The following is a 19,595-nucleotide window of genomic DNA, read 5'->3' as shown; positions in this document are numbered from 1 at the left end:
AGCTAGGGAGTGCCAAGGTAGGGAAATATCCCCATCCCAAACGGCAGCTCGAGGCTATAGCCAAGGTCAAGGAGTGGGTCAAGGATGCCCAAAAGCACCTCGAGGATGCTGATTCCATATTGGAAGACCCTATGAACGACTTCTCCAGTGTTAGCACACCAGCCTCACCCTCAAAACCACAGGCTAGGAGCATAGGAGCAACTCAATAGCAAGGCCGGGGGGAAACTTACCAGGGCAGACAGAATGCATGGCCTAGAACTTCTAGCCTCAGAGGAAGGCAAGGGTCCAGTAAACTCCTCACAACCTTGTTGTCTACTCCAGTAACTCTAAGCTTGGAGGATCTGCTTAGGCAAAATCACTCCTTGTGGCAGGAGTTAAAAGACTTGATCGAGGGACACACAGGACTTGCGGGTGCTGATCCGCAAGATCATGATGCAGTTACACGGATCCCAAGTCTAACTCTACACTCAAATCCTAAGTCTTTGCACATCAATGCTTTTTGGGAAGGCACTAAAATGCACACAATTTTGCCCGTCCTAGCCTTAGGAGACATGACTCGAAAAGGAATTGTAGACACAGGCGCCGGTGTTAGTGTGCTAAACCATGCAATCCTAGAGGCATGGGAAAACCCTCCTGTGGAGACCGCTAGATTCAATGTCACGCTAGCAAATGGAATGAGGGTAAGACCATTTGGGGTCTTAAAGAATTGGCCAGTAAAAATTGCCGGTGTGCAATTTTTGGTGAACTTCATTGTCATGAAGGGAGTGGATTACGATGTGCTATTGGGCCGACCTTGGATGAGGAATGCACGTGTCATAGAGGACTGGGGCAATGGATTGATTTTCCTAGGGAATAGAACTAGTGTAGTGAGGGTAGAGATGGTCACTTAGATGACGACACCTGTTGACCTAGCTGCCATCTCGGCTATGCTAAAAGGCGATACTCAAACAACCAAACCCTATGGATCGCTCGCTAGATATATTCCTTGCCCCGAGGATGAGAGGGATTGGATGCACGTTTTGGCAACCATTGACCTACCATTCTCGGATGAGGAAGGACCACATTAGCAGACTGCTAAAGCTGCAACCATGCCAACTGAGGAGCCAGTTGTGCCACTTTGCATGATAGCAGGAAGCTCACTCAACCCAAGCTTTAGGAAATCGTAGAGTATCTGACCAATAAATTGGATGGCAATTTGGCTGCTAACTTAAAACCTCTACGTGACCTTTTAGCTAAACCAAAATGGTTATATAACTGGGATTTAGTTACTGACAACAAGGAGATTGAAGAGGGAAGCATAGGGAATGATGAGTAGTCAGAAGTACAGGACCCGAATGATGAGGAGTATGAGGACTGTCACTCTACGGGAGAAGAGAGTGAAGAAGAGATAGACACAATAGAGTACGACACAGAGGGAAAAGCGATAGAACAAATCAGGGCAGACTTGAGGCCTAGGAAAGAAGAGACCGGTCAGAACGAAAAAGGAGTCATGCGAATGGAGTGTGACAGATCCTGGCTAGAATGCATAGGAGCCATGGATTACGAGCAACCCAGAGTAGCACAACCATGGGTAATCCCAGTGCTCAAGACAGATGCACCTACGGAACTACAACCCCCTGGGGAAACACCTTCCTCAAGTGAGGGATGCGAGTTTAACTCAGAGTCGGAAGTTAGCACTGAAAGTGATCCCAAGATACCGCAACCCTCTAAGGTCAAACGCCAAGGGAGACTTGCCAGTCCACCTGAGGCGCAGGAGGCTAAAAGAGGAGGCCAGAAAGCAAGCAAGGGACTCAGAAGCGGAAAGGCAAAAGAAACCACAGGATCTACCCAAATGGTTTACAAAATTTAAAAAGGGTGACAGAGTGGCGATACTGTTAGGTGCAAAAAGACAAGGTCAGACTAGTGAACCGATCGAGGGACCCGCCAAAGTCAAAGAGGTTAACTTGGCTGGGGAAGGTGAAAAACCAAGACCGGTGTTCATTGCACATGACTTGGCGGAAAAGACCAAACTTGTTGCGCTCCTGCAAGAGTACATTGACGTATTTTCCTGGAACTTAAGGGAGTCGATCCTAGGGTCATGACTCTTAACATCCCAATGGTCCCAGATGTAGTGCCAACGAAACAACGACCTTACCCCATGAATCCCAAGCACGCCCATGCAGTAAAAGAGGAGATTGATAAACTCATGAGGGCACGTTTCATATATGAGATCGAGCACATGGATTGGGTATCACCTATCATGATTGTCATTAAAAAAAAAATGGAAAAATCTGAGTGTGCATGAACTACAAAAAAGTGAATGCCGCTACGAAGAGGATAACTATCCTTACCTTACACCGAGCACATGCTTGAGAGGGTAGCAGGAAAGGAAGCCTACAATTTTCTGGATGGTTTCTTGCGCTACAATCAAGTGCAAGTGCACCCCGACGACAGGCACAAGACTGCCTTTGCCACCACGGAATGGGGCATGTTCGCCTACATTGTCATGCCTTTTGGGCTAATGAATGCACGTGAAACTTTCCAATGCCTAATGTGCACTATCTTTAAGGACATGCTTAGGCGCAAACTGGAAGCGTTCATAGACGACTTATGTTTACACTCTAACTGGGCCGAACACTTGGAGAAATTGAGAGCTGTCCTTGAAACATGTGGGTTGTACCACCTCTCGTTGAACCCCTTAAAGTGCTAGTTCTGGGTAAAAAACAGAGGCATCTTAGGGCACGTAGTGTCAAGGAATGGCATTGCTACTGACTTTTCCAAAGTCAGAGTCATTGTTGACTTACCGCCACCTGATAACTACAAGGAAGTTCAGTGCTTCTTGGGACACACTGGATATTATCGACGCTTTGTACTAAATTACGCACTAATAGCTAGACCATTGTACAAGCTATTGATAGTGTTTGAGTGGATGGAGGAATGCCAGTGCGCATATGAGGAGTTGAAAAAGGCTCTTATGACTGCACCAATCTTACGAGCCTAAGACTGGAACATAACATTTCATGTACACATAGACGCCTCTAATTTCACTATTGGAGCTGTGCTATGCCAGCCTGGTGAACATAACTTGGATTACTCGGTGAGTTTTGCCAGTAGGTAGCTCACAGAGATCGAGATGAACTATTCCACGACAGAAAGGGAGGGGTTGGCCATGGTATTTGCGGTAAAGAAATTTAGGCATTACCTATTGCCCACTCCCTTTGTCTTCTTTGTTGACCATCAAGCCTTGCTATATCTTGTGAACAAGCCTTGCACTACGGGGCGCATAGCTAGATGGTTACTCCTCTTACTGGAGTTTGACTTCTCTGTGGTTGTACGCAAGGGAAAGCAGCATTACATGGCTGACCACATGTCCCACATACCCACAGGAGAAGCCGCCGGACAAGGCATGCCTGACGATTTGTCGGATGCCCATCTCTTTAACCTATCTAGTGAACGAGAATTATTTAAAGCTGATCTGACGCCGTATTGGGCCGATGACATAGTGCAAGTGCTAGAAAATGGACTACCAAAGCGACCCATTGAGAAGGCCAGGCTAAAAAGACTTATCTTGAAAATTCAACCATACCAACCGGCCAACTCTACAGGTTGGGACAAGATGGTTTATTGCGCAGATGTGTATGTGAGCATGAGATGCACGACGCATTGAACAAAGCACATGGGGGAATAGCTGGAGGACACTTTAGTGGGGACACAACAGCCCGAAAGGTGCTACAATCCCAACTATGGTGGCCCACCCTCTTCCGGGATGTAGTTAAATTTGTAAAGCACTGCGATGAGTGCCAAAGAACCAAAGTGCCTATGCGAAAGGACAAGATGGAATTAACCCCTGTCATAGCCCGACAACCCTTTGAAAAATGGGGCATCGATTTTATTGGACCTATCAGCCCTGCAGCACAATATTCCCAAGCTCGTTACATCATAGTGGCGACCGACTATCTAACGAAATGGACAAAGGCACGAGCCACGAGGAAGAATGATGCTAGGACCAGCGCAAAGTTCTTGTGGGAGCAGGTCATTTCACGGTTTGGCTGTCCAATCGAACTTGTAAGTGACCAAGGCACACACTTCATTAATGAAGTGATTGCCCACTTGCTCTCTACCTTCCTAATAATTCATCGGAAGTCCTCTCCCTATTACCCTCAGGCTAATGGCCAAGCCGAATCCACAAATAAAATCTTAGTCAACGTGCTTACAAAAGTTGTGTCTACTTCAAGAAGTGACTGGGACAACAAGCTAATGGTGGCCTTGTGGGCCTATTGCACAACTTAAAAAATGGCTGTAGGACAGATGCCTTTTAGGCTAACATACGGAACTGAAGCCATTTTACCCTCAGAATTCTTCATCCCTAGCTTGAGGCTAGCAATCCAGGAGTGTTGGGAGGGAAGAGAAGCTTGGACCAACTGCTTGGTGGAGCTAGAGTGCTTAACGAAGACCCAACTCCTCGCCACTCACTCTCTGATTTGTGAAAAGGCTCGACGGCCCCAAGAGTTGGTTATCTGGCGTCAGTGAGAGTTACACAAGAGGCCGTTTGAGCTTTCGTTTGCTTTCCCACGATCTCTGAATCGGGCCCTGCCTCTAGGAGTCATAGCCAAGATCAAAGATCTGGCTAACGAACTTGCAAACAGATGGATAGAAGAAAGGAGCATGATAATGACTAGGTGGTGACAAGAGCCACAGGAGTATTGGGAAGACAAGGTCAATCTGATTCCCAAAACCGTCCAAGGCTACGAGGCACAACCAAAATGGCGAAGGAGGATTTGGGACACCAATTTTGATGCATGGACCGCATTTTGTAGTTCACTCCCCGAAGAGCACAACGATCCCATATACATGCCCTACCCTCGTAGGCATGGACTGGACTATGATAGAGATTTACATGGGGATTATGACTTCTCAAAAATATGTAATGTAAATGCTAGGAGCCCTAAGGAGTGCTTAGTATTTAGGGTAGAAGATATACTTCCCTCTATAAACCGTTTTCTTGTAGACTTTTCTTTCTACCCTAATCTAGCATTTTTGACCACTTGTAATTACCTCCGACTAATCAAATTCCTGCTACTCCAGAAACCTGTAGCAGAGGAAGCCCATCTCCTCCCACTCTTCTTTGATATTAACCTAGGAATAGATAGTAGAGCCATGACTAGGTTGATGATGCGGGCTACTCTCCTCCCTACCTTCTGTCTAGAGCTCTTAGAAAATATGAGTGACACCCGCTTTGCAAGGTGTAATCGCCCCTTCTTGTCCACCACTCCTTTGAGAGCTAAAGCCGGTACTAAAGAATACCTACAAAGTCACGCATTCTTATCACAATGCTTGCGGCCGCCCCGTGACTAAATAGGTGCCATATACCTTTCCAAATGTACTCTCTCGCATTCTTTAAAAAAAAAAAGGGCTAGACAAGAGCAAAAATAGCAAAGCTAAAAGATGAATTTACTACTAAATAGGTTGATAAGGAGGACACTTCACATGTGCTTGCAATCTTCCTTCACTATTATTGTGCACCACACTCACTGCATCTAGAGTCCTCTCTAGCCCCTCCCCCACTTCACACTTACGGCACATCAAGGGCAGGACTTTCAAACCTGTCACCCTAAGTTTTGCACCGCACCTCCAACGACGCACGAATTGGGTCCTCAAGAGTGGGACATTACCAAGGGCTTGCCCAAGGTTAGATCCATTTCTCAGTTCCACAAGCACAGGCACCATGCACTACACAGTGAGATAGACACACCCCTTAGGAAGTGCACAACTTTTCTTGCAGGTTATGTTCGTGTTTCCAAAACTGGTTGTTTGGCTGAAGAAGATCGTCCACTACATCCTCCAATGGCAATGAATTTTTCCATGAGTCGGACATAACTCCATTCCCACAACTTTGAAGCTTCACCGCAAAGGTCTAAAGGGCTCCACACACTTTATGTTGCCAAACATCCGTCTCTTGATGGCTGCCATGACTGAACCAAATCAAGCAGAAGAAAACCCCAGTGATGGATCTGCCATTGGCATAGATCTTGGAACCTCATCGTCCAACGATCCCTTCCCAACGCCTCAAGATCTATGGATCGCTTATTGATTCCACAGGCATGAAGACCTTCAACTCAAAACTGAAAACCTTCTACTCAAAGACAAGGATCTCCAATCACAACCACGGATTTTCAAGGCAAACAGCATTTGGGGGGTTTTTTCCAAAATAAATCCCTCCAATACCATCCTCCTAAGGGATTACTTATTGCTTCAAGCATTTCAGATACTCAAAGGACAACCGGCTACCTAACAGGGCACCACAACAGTGTGAAAGATGCCTAGGATCTTTGTGGAGCCTAAAGCATGCCAGAATCTCTCCTGGTCATCGTCATCAAACCCCATCACTTCTCATTCACAAGCATCATCATCATCTACTCACCCGGTCCACCTCTCGATAGCATCATCTATCCCACTACCTCCCACCACCGTGCCATGGGACTGGCACTTGGCTAGGAGGGGGGTAATGTTTACCACAGCATAGAGGAGCGGGAAATGGAAAAAAAGAAAAGAAGGAAAAGGCGCCTTAACTAGAAACTAGACCCTGGAAAAAATTAAATGCACGGGCACGACCCTCAAGAAGTCTTAGAGTCGCCCAAGGAGAGTAAAAGAATGAAAAGTGCACCATTAAGTGCGAAAACACTTCCAAAACCTTGTAAGAGAGCGCCAAGCTCACTCCTGTGCAAATTGTATGCATTAGTTAGGGATAGGATAGCCTAGAACGGTGGGAAATGAGAAATGGGCCTAGGCTAATGGCCGGCCATGTAAAAAAGGGAGATGACCGCCCATGAAAAATAGGGCATGTATATAAAGTTGAAAAGTGAATGGGAAGTTCATTCTTGTGTGTGGCCAAAGCTTCTTCTTCTTCTTCTCTTGTTTCTGGCCTTCTTGCTTGTGCTTGAAAGAGGGATCGAGAGAGTGTGAGGGAGTGATTGTGTGAGAGTGAGGGATCTTAGAGAAGAAGCTCTCCATCTTCTCTCTTCATCTTCTCCTCCTCTCTTCTCTTCTCTTGACTCGTGCGTGGCTATGGAGGATGAAGCTCATGGGAGAGGGATTGAGGTTGCTTGAGCTTGCCTCAAGGATCGTGGAGCTACCGGTGTACAAGAAAGAGGAGGGTACTGGATCGAGCATCAAGGTAAGCTCACTACACCCGTAAGGTAGGCATTACGCGTCGGCTATGTGAGAGGTAGCCATGGCCGCTTAGTTCGAAACACTTGACCAATAAGTGGTCCGTAGGTCTCGGGGTAGAGCTCGAAGCTCCCCTCCAGTTCTATTGTGGAATATTTGATTAAATGGAGAGGTTTACCATCTGAAGAGGCTTCTTGGAGACCTGATTCTATATTGGATGAGTATCCATACTTGAGACAGACATTGGTGGCTGAAGCCTATTGCTTATGGAGCTAGTAATGATGCAGACTAGTTCAGGACAGCAGGTTGTTTTAGAACAGTTTTTATCGTACCTAATTTTAAAAATTAAGCTAATGGGATTAAAGTAATCTTCAAGAGCTTCATTTTGATATATGGTACATCTCATTTGGACACTCCTATCAAAAGTTATGGCAGATTTGGTCCAGTAGGGACTGTTTACTCAGCAAGCTATATACTTTGTTCTGGGAATATTTGTTGAAGACTTTATGGCTCCATTTTCTTCTGAAGTATTTCAATTCATGTATATAGCTAGGGCTTACTTCCGTTCTTCAAATTCAGCTCATGTAGTGGTCATTTTTCATTCATCTCCCATTTGTAAAGCTGTAAAACAGAGTATACTCTGTTCTATCCATCTTCTTTCTAGTTGTTTCTAGGTTTTTTTTAAAGGACAAAAACTTTTGGGAAGGGATGGATTGTAAGAAGCTGGGAATAACAAATTAGTGTTAATAATGTTGATATTATGCCATGCCACACTAACATTGGTATAAAAGGAGAGAAGATGTAAATTTTCACATCTTTTTGACACATTAATACAATTACAGTCTTTCTCTCCCTTCTTGCTCATAGCTTCTATGGCTTCCCCTTCTTTTCTATCTTTCTCTCTCTAAATCTAGTCTTTCTCTCTCCTCATCACTCTTCTTCTCTCTCTTCCTAGAGTATTTCTCTCTCTTCTGTAGTATTCTCTCTCCTCTTTCTCTCTCCCTATTTCTCTCTCTGACATTAACTACGGGGTTTCAAGGTGCCTATGTGTTTGTATATTATGAACCTCTCGATTACACGTGTGCATAGGTTATGTCAAAATTTTACATAGATTGTAGATGATTTGGTCTAGTCATGTTGGTCTTGGTATTTTCTCTATTTTTTTTCCATAGTGCATGAATTCCCTTTCTTTTTTCTTGGTTTTTGTGTGTGAAATTTCTTGAGTAGTTGGAAAGACTCTTCCATAATAGTGGTGCAATATGTCCTGCTACTAGTTCATGACTATTCCTTGTTGCTAGAAGCTGATTGTATTCATTGAGTCAGCCTTCGTCATTTTATTGTCCTCACATTCCTAATTGTGGATACCAAACTTTGTTATTCCTTTCTGGAATCTTATAAAAAGCATTCATGCTTGGTGTATGGCCGTAGCTTCTAATTTTTATCTTTTGCCAAAATCAATGAAGCGTTGTTTTTACCCCTCACTACTTATCTTGTGCCTAGTGGTGGTAACCATTTTTTAATAGGTGAGGAGAACATTTCTCTTTTTCAAAATGAGACTTCTACCCCATTGGTGCTCAACAAAGTTATTACCACATAGGGGTATCAGTGTGACTAGCATCTCTTCTCTAGTATGAAAGCAGTTATAATGACAATTCTTATAGGATCATTTTATGTTTGGCAAGTCTATACCAAAGTGTTTGTCAAATGAAATCTTTATTTATTTTGTAAAATCCTTGAGGCAGCAGTGTCTCTTATGGGCCTTTCATCCAAAAGGTGATTACTCTCAAGTCTTCCCCAGGTGGAATTCTTGTTTCTAATTCTATTACTATTCATGTACAACCTCCACATTTAGTTCATTCTCCTCCTCTAATGTAAGATAATTCTAAATGAGGAAGATGAACCTCCTACCAAGGTGATTTGCAAGAAACATTCTCGTATATAGACTCCTTCTTATCCTATAATTCTTGTTCCTAATCCTTCTCTTGTACAAGCTCCCACTCTTACTTTTTTTAGTAGTTCCCTTCCTCATCCTTTCTTGCACAAACTTATTCAAACTACACTATCGTATGAATGTGAGTTCAATGTGTGGTGGGTGTTTTGTTTGTGACATGTATGTGTATGTGAGTTATCCTTGTCTCATAAGAAGATGCAATTTGAGTTGAAGCTAATCAAAGATGGATGATGGTTGAAGATAAAGTTACGGATTTTGTACAGATGTGAAATAAATGCTATTATATCCTTTAGTAATTTTTGTACTTTTTGTTGTTAATGGATTGGTTTATGGTTTTTCTTTCATATATATATGTTTATCCCTAGATTATTTTGAAGATTGGATAAAGCTGTAGTCTTTTTTTGAGTTAGAGTTGATGGTTTGAAGAAGATTAGAGTGATTGATTTCTTAGAGATTTTATTATTTTTTTTCCAAGGTTGCAAGAACGCTCCATGTTTAAGTGTGGGGATATATTGAGGATTGAAATGACTTGACTTTTTTTTTTTGTTATTATTTGGATGATGAATGATTGATTTTATGATGGAATTGATAGTATTTTGAAGTGTCTTGGGATGAGCCAAATGTATTTAAGAAGTTCATGATGTTTTTCGATTGAGTCATGATGTTATGCTAGATAGGTCTATTTTGCATCTATTAAGTCTATTTTCTTTTTTCTTAGAAGGTTCAGATTTTGAATTATTAGGTTTGAGTGTGATTGAGTATATGTTAAATGGTTTTTGATGAGTATGAATGGTTTTGATTTGACTTATAAGGTTTTATGATGTTTTGTTGATCTTCTTTATATTAAGCTTCTATATGTCTTTTATTTGTCTTCTATTTGTTTCTGTAAGTGTTTTGTGGGATGCATGTTTAGCTTGATGTCTCCTAATATTGAAAATGGAAGAATATAAGCTCAAAATATTTTGAAGAAGTAAACATGTAGTTGTTGAAGACTCGAAGTAAAGATTTAAGTGACAATGATAGTAATGAGCTTTGAAAGGTCAATATGGTATCTTTCCTATCTCTTTGGATCACACATACATTTTGGGTGATGTATCCACAACAAAGAGAGAATTATTGAGTGTTATTCTATTGTATTTGATGAAGATTATGATGTATGAGTGATTGAGAACATATGTGTGAGAGGTTGAGTGGAAGATAGCAATTTTCTATGCTAAAATATTGTATCTACAAGAGATTTTGTGAAAGAAAGATCGAATGAAAAATACTATGAATCATGAATAATGAATCTTGTTTGATAATTTTCATTATTGAGCATTAATTTTTGTTCATTTTCCTTGTCATTGATGTGGATATGAAGAATAAAATGTGATAAATCCGTGGGAGATTCATTTATGATGCTACGTAGAGAATTCATGTTCTTGGTGTTGTTTTTCTTCTTGTGGTTTCTTGAAAGCATGAAGAAAAAGCTTGTTAATGATACAAGATTGTGATGTACCCGACTTTGATTAGTGACGAGTAACGTTTTAGTAGTCGCCTAGAGTTTATCTCCCTACTATCACCATCCTTACTCTAACCAGAATGACCGGCTAGTTAACCCTAGGTCTACCTCGCAAGGGAAGCGTCTTGTTGTTACCCACGGAGGACCGACCTGAAGGTTCCTAATTGACCTAACAATCATCTATCAACAACTAACTCACATCTGGAGGTGTCCTTCGAGAGGCTTCTTATCCGGAAGGAGCAACAGCCATTACCCTTCATTCATAGAGTACAATGCTTTTTTCCAGTAGCAATTCTTGTAACCAAGTTTCTTGGTCTTAAGTCAGTATTTCTCAAGAGACTTATCTTATTTCTATTGAATTTGGATAGAATTTTTTTAGAAAAACCTGTGGTATCGCGATTGGTAAAGGTTTGTTATCTGCGCTTGTGACTCCATTAGTGACTCCCGTGCGCTTGCAACTCCAACTCTTGCTTCTACATTAGTAGGATTATTCATGATTTGTGCTTTTGAATTCTTTCTCTTTGGGGCCATGAGGGAATAGAGGTATGATAGAATAGGATAGAGTCCTTAAGTGTCTTCTCTTCTCGGATCAGAGTAGAATAGGATGAGAGACCTTCAACGTATCCCTTTCCTTGGGTGTAATGGGATGATGTCTCTTCGTCTCGTGGAACAATCTCTCCTACTTCTTAATCAGTGTCTCGTCCCATCAGGAGGATTGCTCTTGTCCTTCCTGGTCTCGTGGGAGCCATGGAAGAAGCCTGATGGGTTCGGGTAGTGCTTCCGCATAGGGTTGGAAAGAGAGAGAGAGAGAGAGAGAGAGAGAGAGAGAGATGCTGATTACATCAGAGCTTTGTCATGTCAATAGCAGCAGAGAGACTTTTGCATGGGTCGTTGTGTGTTTGTTACGTGATGCTCTACCCCTATTTATATAGTAGTGAGAGAGGGGGGTAAAGAGAGGGCGCATGCTTTTTGGCATTTTTGATGACATCATTGATGACCAAGATTTTATTTTTTCCTACCCCCTCCAACTTGTTTGGATCATAACTTTGTCCGATGAACTCCAAATATAGTTCTTCGAGTACTCAAAACAATCGAAACGCATCTAATCAACAAGCAAGTGCATGTTGAATTGCAAAAATTCATCAAAAATAGGTGAAAATGACTATTTTCATAAATCGTATTATTTTTATTCATATTTTTTCTTGGACGACTCATTCCCTTTAAAATAAGTCACGGTATATATTTGGATCCATCTAAAGTCAGAATTAAGTCATCTAAACATGATACTAAAGATTTCAAACTATTCTAGTAAACTATTCCTACTTCTTGTAAATCTTGTAGAGATTCTATAGTTTTTTTTTTCCATGTGTGAACGTGCAACATAAATCAATTTTCTTTGGAATGTATATGCACATTGTTTATTAAAATAAACTAAGTAATGGGGACATTACAAAGATAGATTTTCTTATAATATTTTTACCGTTTCTATGATGTTCTTTAGAGAGCTCCATAGGAGTTGCCTCCACTATGGAAAATGAATTATTAGCAAAAGAAAGCTGGTTGATTAAGGGTTCAAGGAAGGGACTATCCATCTCTTAATCAAGATAAATAAGGTAGACCTACCCATCTTTGAAGAACCTTCGTGGCTTGGTGAACATGGTGATGTGTTTTTTTGAAGATTTAATAAAATTAACTCCAAGCCAAAAAGTAAATCACCAGATTAAATTAATCCCAAGGGATAAAGGACCAGTGGCAAACATGCCTTATAAAATCTCTAATTTTGGAGGCCATCAAGTTAAAAGAACATTGGAGCAAGGGTTTATCAAACCTAACAATTTGCCTTGGGGTATTTCAATGCTCTTTCAAAATAAAAAGAATGAAACTCTAGGCTTTGCATTGATTATCATGGATTGAATCAAGTAACTATAAAAAATAAGTATCCCATTCCATGTATCAATGAGTTGCTTGATAGACTTCAGGGGGAGCAAAATTATTTTCAAAAATTGATCTAAGATTAGGCTACTATCAAATTTAGATTAAAGAAGAGGATATCCCAAAGGTTTCTTTTAACATGAGGTATGGCACTTTGAGTTTATTGTTATGTCCTTTGGTTTTGACTAATGCATTAGCTACCTTCAACATAGTAGTTCAAGATATTTTTAGACCGTACCCCGATAAGTTTTCCCTTGTATTATTTGTTGATGATATCTTGGCCTATGCCAAAGAAAAAAAAGACCATATGAACCATCTATGAATCTTCCTCAAAACCTTGACAGAAAATAGGCTTTATGCAAAGTGGAGCAAATGCACCTTCTTGAGAAAGAGGATTGAGTACCTCAATTTCATTGTCTTGACCAAGTGAATCTTATTACTCCAACTAAGGTGAAGGATGTCCAGGATTTTCCACCTCCACAAAAATCTATGAAATTTGCAGATTCCGAGGGCTCACAAGATGATACCATATTTTCATCAAGGATTATGCTCTTATTGCCACTCCCTTGACTAAACTCCTAAAGAAACAAACCAAGATATTGTGGACCCCTATAGAGTAGGAGAGTTTTGATAGCCTAAAGGCATGCCTCACTACTACACTAATATTAAAGCTCCTTGAATTCTCTCAAGAATTTGAAGTCATCACGGATGCTAGAATAATAGTGGTGGATTGTGTGCTTTCCCAAGAAGGTTATCCATAGCATTCTCTTCTTAGAAACTCAAGCCTTATAAGAAAAATTATGCAATGTATGATCTAGAGATTCTAGCAATCATCCACGCCCTCAAACTATGGTGCCACAAAATAGATCTTCACTTAGCTAGATCTTGACATGAGGCAAAGAAGATGGATTGAAGTTTTGTAAGATTTTGACTTCAAGATCTGATCACATTGGCAAAGTGAATGTCATGGCTAACACCCTCAATCAGAAGCCTTTCTAAATACCCTAATGATTGAAGACCCTTCGAAGCAAGAAAGTCTTCTCAATTCTTTGTAATCCCATTTTTGATGTAGTGGCTATTGAAGCCTCAAAAGACCTAGAATAGCTAGATGTAAAAGGGATTCTCTCTTTAGAGAAGAAGACCTTGAAGAAGAAGACTAAGTCTAAGAACTATATCCTACAAGATGGGGTGCTATATTATCAGCAAAGAATTTATGTAAGCAAAATCAAGAGGTGAAGAAAAAAATTTTGTGGGAAGCTCACAGTGCCCTTATGAGTAAGTACCTAGGTTATACCAAAAATTTGGATGCAGTTAGAAGAATCTACTATTGGCTATGAATGAAAGAAAAAATCCTTAAATACGTAACCCAATGCCTGAGCTGTCAAAGGATTAAGACTAAAAGGATCAAACTCCCTAGTTATACCCTCTTGATATCTCTCAAATGAAATGGGAATATATTAGCATGAATTTTATAATGGGCCTACCCACTATGCAAGGAGGGTATGATTTCATCTTGGTGAATCCATAAATCTTTTGACATCGCCATGATCTTCATCAAGGAAATATCTCAACTTTATGGGCTCCCAAAAAGGTCCCAAAAAGGATCATCAATGATCACGACACTCTCTTTACCTCCAAATTCTAGACTAGTCTCTTTCTAGCTATCAGGAAGGACGACTCGGCTATGTTTTAGTACAATGTATCACCCACCACAAGCCAATGAAAAAATCAAAAGAGTAAATAAAATTTTGAGGATATTTTCAGAGCATATTGTAGCCGAAACTAAAAAGGTGGATTGAGTACCTTCTATTAGTAGAATGCAACTACAATACCTCATTCTAACAAAGTATCAAGATGACTCATTTCCAATCATTATTTAGTCAAGAGTGCTTACCTCCCCTGAATTTCTCTGATCCTACCATAAAGGTAGAAGCCTCTAAAAGAATGCTACATGGCATACAAGAGTAAGCCAAATAAATTTGATAAGATATAAAGGCATCATAGAATTGGAAAAAGGCCTACATAGACCCAAAGAGTATTGATTGAATCTTTAAAGAAGCAGATATGGTCTTCCTTAGGGTTTGACCCAAGAAGACTTCTCTATCTCTTAGAAAATTCAAAAATCTTTGTCCCAAATATTAGGGGCTATACAAAATCATAAAATTTCTTGAACGCATGCATATAAGGTAGCCCTATCTCCTCATCTAAAGATCTGCAAAGTATTCCACATAAGCTTACTAAAATCTTATGTTTTCAATCTTGAGCATATCCTTGACAATGAGAAAGTTGTAATACCAACCCAAGGGATCCTTGAAGTCCAACTTGATAGAATCCTAGATATTAGGGAAATATCTTTGAGAAATCATATCTATGCCAGGAACACCTAATCCAATAGAAGGACTTCCCAGAAGAAGATGCAACCTCCATTAAGGAATCCAATCTCTAGAGAGAACACCCCAAGTTTCTCTCGAGATGAGGACATCCTTGGGTAGTTTACTATATGTATATCCTCTATATCATGTGTGTTCAAGGCCTATTTACAAATATCCTTATCTATGAATTGTTTCTTAATAAAACATAACCCTTTTCTATTCAATCTGTAAGTAATCCATTATATGGGACCCTTATATATGTAAAAAATGTGTAAAAATGGCATTTTAAAAATCCCTTATGTTGAACCCATGTGATATGTACATATATTTATGACTGACCTCCCCACCAAGAGAACATCTCGATTTTTCTAAGGGAAAGAGGATATAATATACCCATTTTTCTTAAATCAAGTATTTCAAAATCGGCTTATTTTCATATTTAACCCTTGTCTCTGAATTATGCACCCTTGTGGTCACTCAAATTCTATTTTATTAGCCAATTTTTTTTTCATGATTTAGTAATTACATTTTTTAATAAAAATGATTTTAAGATATATTTTTTAATTATAATTTTTTTAAAAAATATATAAATAATATTTTCAAATTAATTTAACTTATTAATAAAATTTTAAAAATATTATTAATTATTACAAAATATTTCTAATTTTTAGACAAATTTGGTATAAATGCTCTATGAGTCCTTATATTATTGCTAATTTTACCTTAATTCATGATAAATTTGAACTATATTTTTTAACTTTTTTAAACTTAGAAGTATAAATTATTAACTTATATACACATGCATACACATAAGTTTAATTATTAAAATTTATTTTTAAAAAAGTTATTTAGCTATCAACTACTACTACCTTTAATGGTCATACTACTAGAAGATTTTTTAAAAGTTATTTTTTAAAACTACTACCTTGAAGATTTTTCCATCAACCACCAACTAGAAGGAGAATACCTCTACATCGACTATTCCCATGAAGGAGCAGAGTACTAGCCAGAATAATGCCAACCCAAAGAATAGCATATTAGAGAATTTGGGAATCTCCCAAGTTCCACTTTCAAATAAGGAGTAAAGATTTGTGACCAAGTGGCTAAATCTTACATTAGGAGAGTTTTGAGGTCTCGAAAATGACCTGTAAGTGATCCTAGAGAGAGAAAATATTTTAGAAAATAAAAACATTTTTAGTTTTTTTAAAAGTTTAATATTTTGGTAAGTAAATATATCAAAAATTGTTAATACATCATTGTTGTGATATTCTCGTGGGGTCACATCAAACCTAGAAATCTAGACCGCCATAAAGGTGACAAACATTGTAATAATTAAGATCTTACTCATCCTCATCAAAGTGAAAACTAATATTCAATTTGAATTTTGTTCAACCTTTGATTACTTCTCTCCATTCTCACTCTTTGCTTTATTTCCCATCGTTACTAGTTTCTTCTTCATTTTCCTTCTTGTTTCTAATTTGCATAGTTTTTCAATCTAATCTTCTAATCACATCCTTAGCTATGGATTAGTCATTTAATTATCTATGTATCTCTAGTAAAAGGCCTCTGTATCATCTTCATATTGAGTTGGATAGTGAGTATGAACCACTAAGGAAGAGAATAAAACCCATTACTATTACAAAGTCTACGAAACATATACTTAGGTTTGAAGGAAAGAAGAATCTTGATCTTTAATTAGATGGCAGGCTATATTCCAAAGATCCTAGCAAAAATAGCACTCTGCCTTTCTATAATAGCTATTTATTGTTGAGGTTCATTGGTGATGGTTATAATGGGTTTCTAGGTTATACACTTAACTTGGTTGCAAAAAAGGATGTCCTCAAATTGGAGATCAAAACATAACAATGAGTTACTGTAGAAGCTAGAGGGCTATCAATAGAGGATTCATTCATTGGAGAAATGCATAAAATATTATCAACAAAAGAAAACTATTTTAGGCCTTCGAAATTGACAAACAACTCTTAGAAATATTGAGAGTCTCAAACGAGGAGGAGGTGGTTGTAGTAAAAGAATCCAAGTAGTAAGGTACATTTTTTTCCACTTTAAAAATATGAAATATAACTTTGTTTATAATTAATTGTATTGATTTGTGATGTTGATTTTGTTTAGGTCTTTGTTAGAATATCAAGCTCCCTTTGCTCTTTAGTTAGTCTATCTTTATGTATGTGACCAAATGATAGTTGGATACAGCTGTACACGTGTGGACATTCAATAAGTTAGTGTAGTCAATGACTTAACCACAGTTATTCTTGGTTAGTCATACCTATTTGTGTAAGTCTCTTTCAGTTAGTATGATGGAAGAATAATGGAAGAAGAACAACAATGAGCTGAGGCTCATCTTCCACTCCACTCTATCTCTCTCCCTCTCTTCGAACATGGTATCAGAGCTTGAATGCCTGAAGCTTGAAAGCTTGGCAATGGCCATTTGACATCAAGATATTAGATCTGAAGAAAATGACATCAAAGGAGATTGTGCTTGTAGCCCTTTTTTTTTCAGAAGCTATATCTTGCTACATAATTTTTTTTTGGAGAACCAACCTCAATTCTTGACCTTTTCAATGTGGTCTACAACTTAGCAGAAGAAAGTTTTTTCAAATTCCTCATAGATTTTGAGATATTTAGCACAGACCTGTGTAGATTGGCTATTTACTGCAATAAACAATAGGTGATTCCAAGGCACTGGTGTCTTTCATCCTTACAATGTATATGCCCTTATTATCATGCATTTGAGGATGATATTAGAGTGTTGAATGCTCAGTTTTGGAGCTTATTTGTAGGCTGGAAACAGTGAACTGGTTGTTGTCCTGAATTTGGAAACAATAAAACTACAGGGTTGAAGTATCTACGATGCTTATTTATTACTGACAAATGCTTGCATCATACCACTTGAGTGGCAGATGCTTTTTGGGATATTGTGAGTGCTAAAAATCCAAAATTTGGACTGATTTATTGTTGGTTATACCAGGGTATTGATTGGTTATTGTCTGCAGGAAGGATACCTATCATCTTCATTTGACATACATGCAATATATTCTGACCGGTTGGACATGTATCAACTCTTGCATAGAGTGGCAACTGAATCAAATGTTTTGGGGCTGTTTTGAGGTCTAAATACTCTTGTTTTAATAGAGAAAATACTGATGGTTATAGGAGTAGGCTAGCTGTATTTGGTACTACTACTTGCATACAATACAAACATTGATATTTGTATGGACATAGTTTGTTGCTGGGATGTTTTGCCACTACCATATAATGTTTTGAACTGATTTGACCTTGGTTTATGCTCAGTTGACTGTGTTTTTTTATTGTTGGAATACAGTTTATAGCAAGTAGGTTGTCAGGAAAACTGTCCTAAATTGTAGAAAATTGTCCTGAATAGCAAGAAACTGGACCTAAATTGTAGGAAAATGAGTCAAATACTTATAGGTCGTATACATCATTGTATACCTAAGCTCCAATTATAGCAAATTCTCAAGGCACTGACAATATCACTCAAATTGTGGGAGAAAAGATGAACAACAAAAATTTTACTTTATGGAAGTTCAGTATGAAGAATTTTTTGGTTGGCAGAGGTTATTGGGACTTATGTAAAGGTGATGAGACTGAACCTGAAATACATGAAAGGAATCCGAAAAATGATCACAAAAGGGCTCATAAGCTATGGACTGAGAGAGTATGCAAGGTGTTACATTGGTTTTCCTTATGTATATCAGATTCTATGGTTATACAGATTACTGGATGGAGTTTCCTAAAGGATGCATGGGACATACTCATAAAGAATTATGGAAATGTAACACATGTAAGAAAGATTCGGCTAAAGCAACAATTCAACAAAATGTCTAGGAATGGCAGAAGCATTTAGGTCTACACTATAGAGATCAAGAGCATAGTGTGATAATACATGGATCTAGAGCATGGCTATGGTGGTTCAAAGATGGCAAGAGAACTCATGTAGACATAGACTTAGACACTAACTGCCACACAAGTGAATTAGGTTTCAAGATTGAGACTTGAACTCATAAACACAATCTTGTGTGTGGACAATGACACAGACACTTTACTAGAAGGAAAAGAGTACTATCATTGCATTAAGAAAAGAAGCAAGTACAATGCTTTATAGGAAAGTAGGAAACTATAGTAGGCACCACTGTGCATATGGGATAGGTAAGCCTGCATGTCCTTGGCCCTGAAGCTCCATACAAAGAGGCTGTTAGTGAGTGTGATTGCTGAATCTCAACACCCCTCCTCAATCACAACTAGAAAGGCACAAAGTGTGTAGAGGCTATAATGAGAACCACTTGCAAAGTGTGGGCACACCACAAACATGGTAGACACCAGAGGCTGTCACAGAAAAGGCTAAGTGTGGGCACCAAAACATGATGGACATCCAGAGGCTATAACAGGGGCCTCACAAAGTGTACATGGACTGTAGTGCCAGGTTACATGAGGAGTTTACAAAGCTTATGACAAGAAGCATTAGGGCAAGGAAATACAAAACTAAAAAAGTCTATCTGAATAGAAGGACTGATGAGGTTTGTCCTTCTCCTAGTAGTCTTCTTCTTCTTCTTCTTCCTTTGCTCCATTTTCTTCTTCTTCTTTGACTGCAACTAGATAGGCCTTTTGGGATCTCTTTCTTGTGTGGCAAAACTTCTCGGTGTGTCCGGTCCTTTTG

This window comes from Lygodium microphyllum, chromosome 10 (assembly GCF_053477565.2).
Source record: "Lygodium microphyllum isolate KBCC chromosome 10, Lygodium_microphyllum_v1.1.10, whole genome shotgun sequence".
NCBI lineage: Eukaryota > Viridiplantae > Streptophyta > Polypodiopsida > Schizaeales > Lygodiaceae > Lygodium > Lygodium microphyllum.
This window is presented reverse-complemented; position numbering follows the sequence as displayed.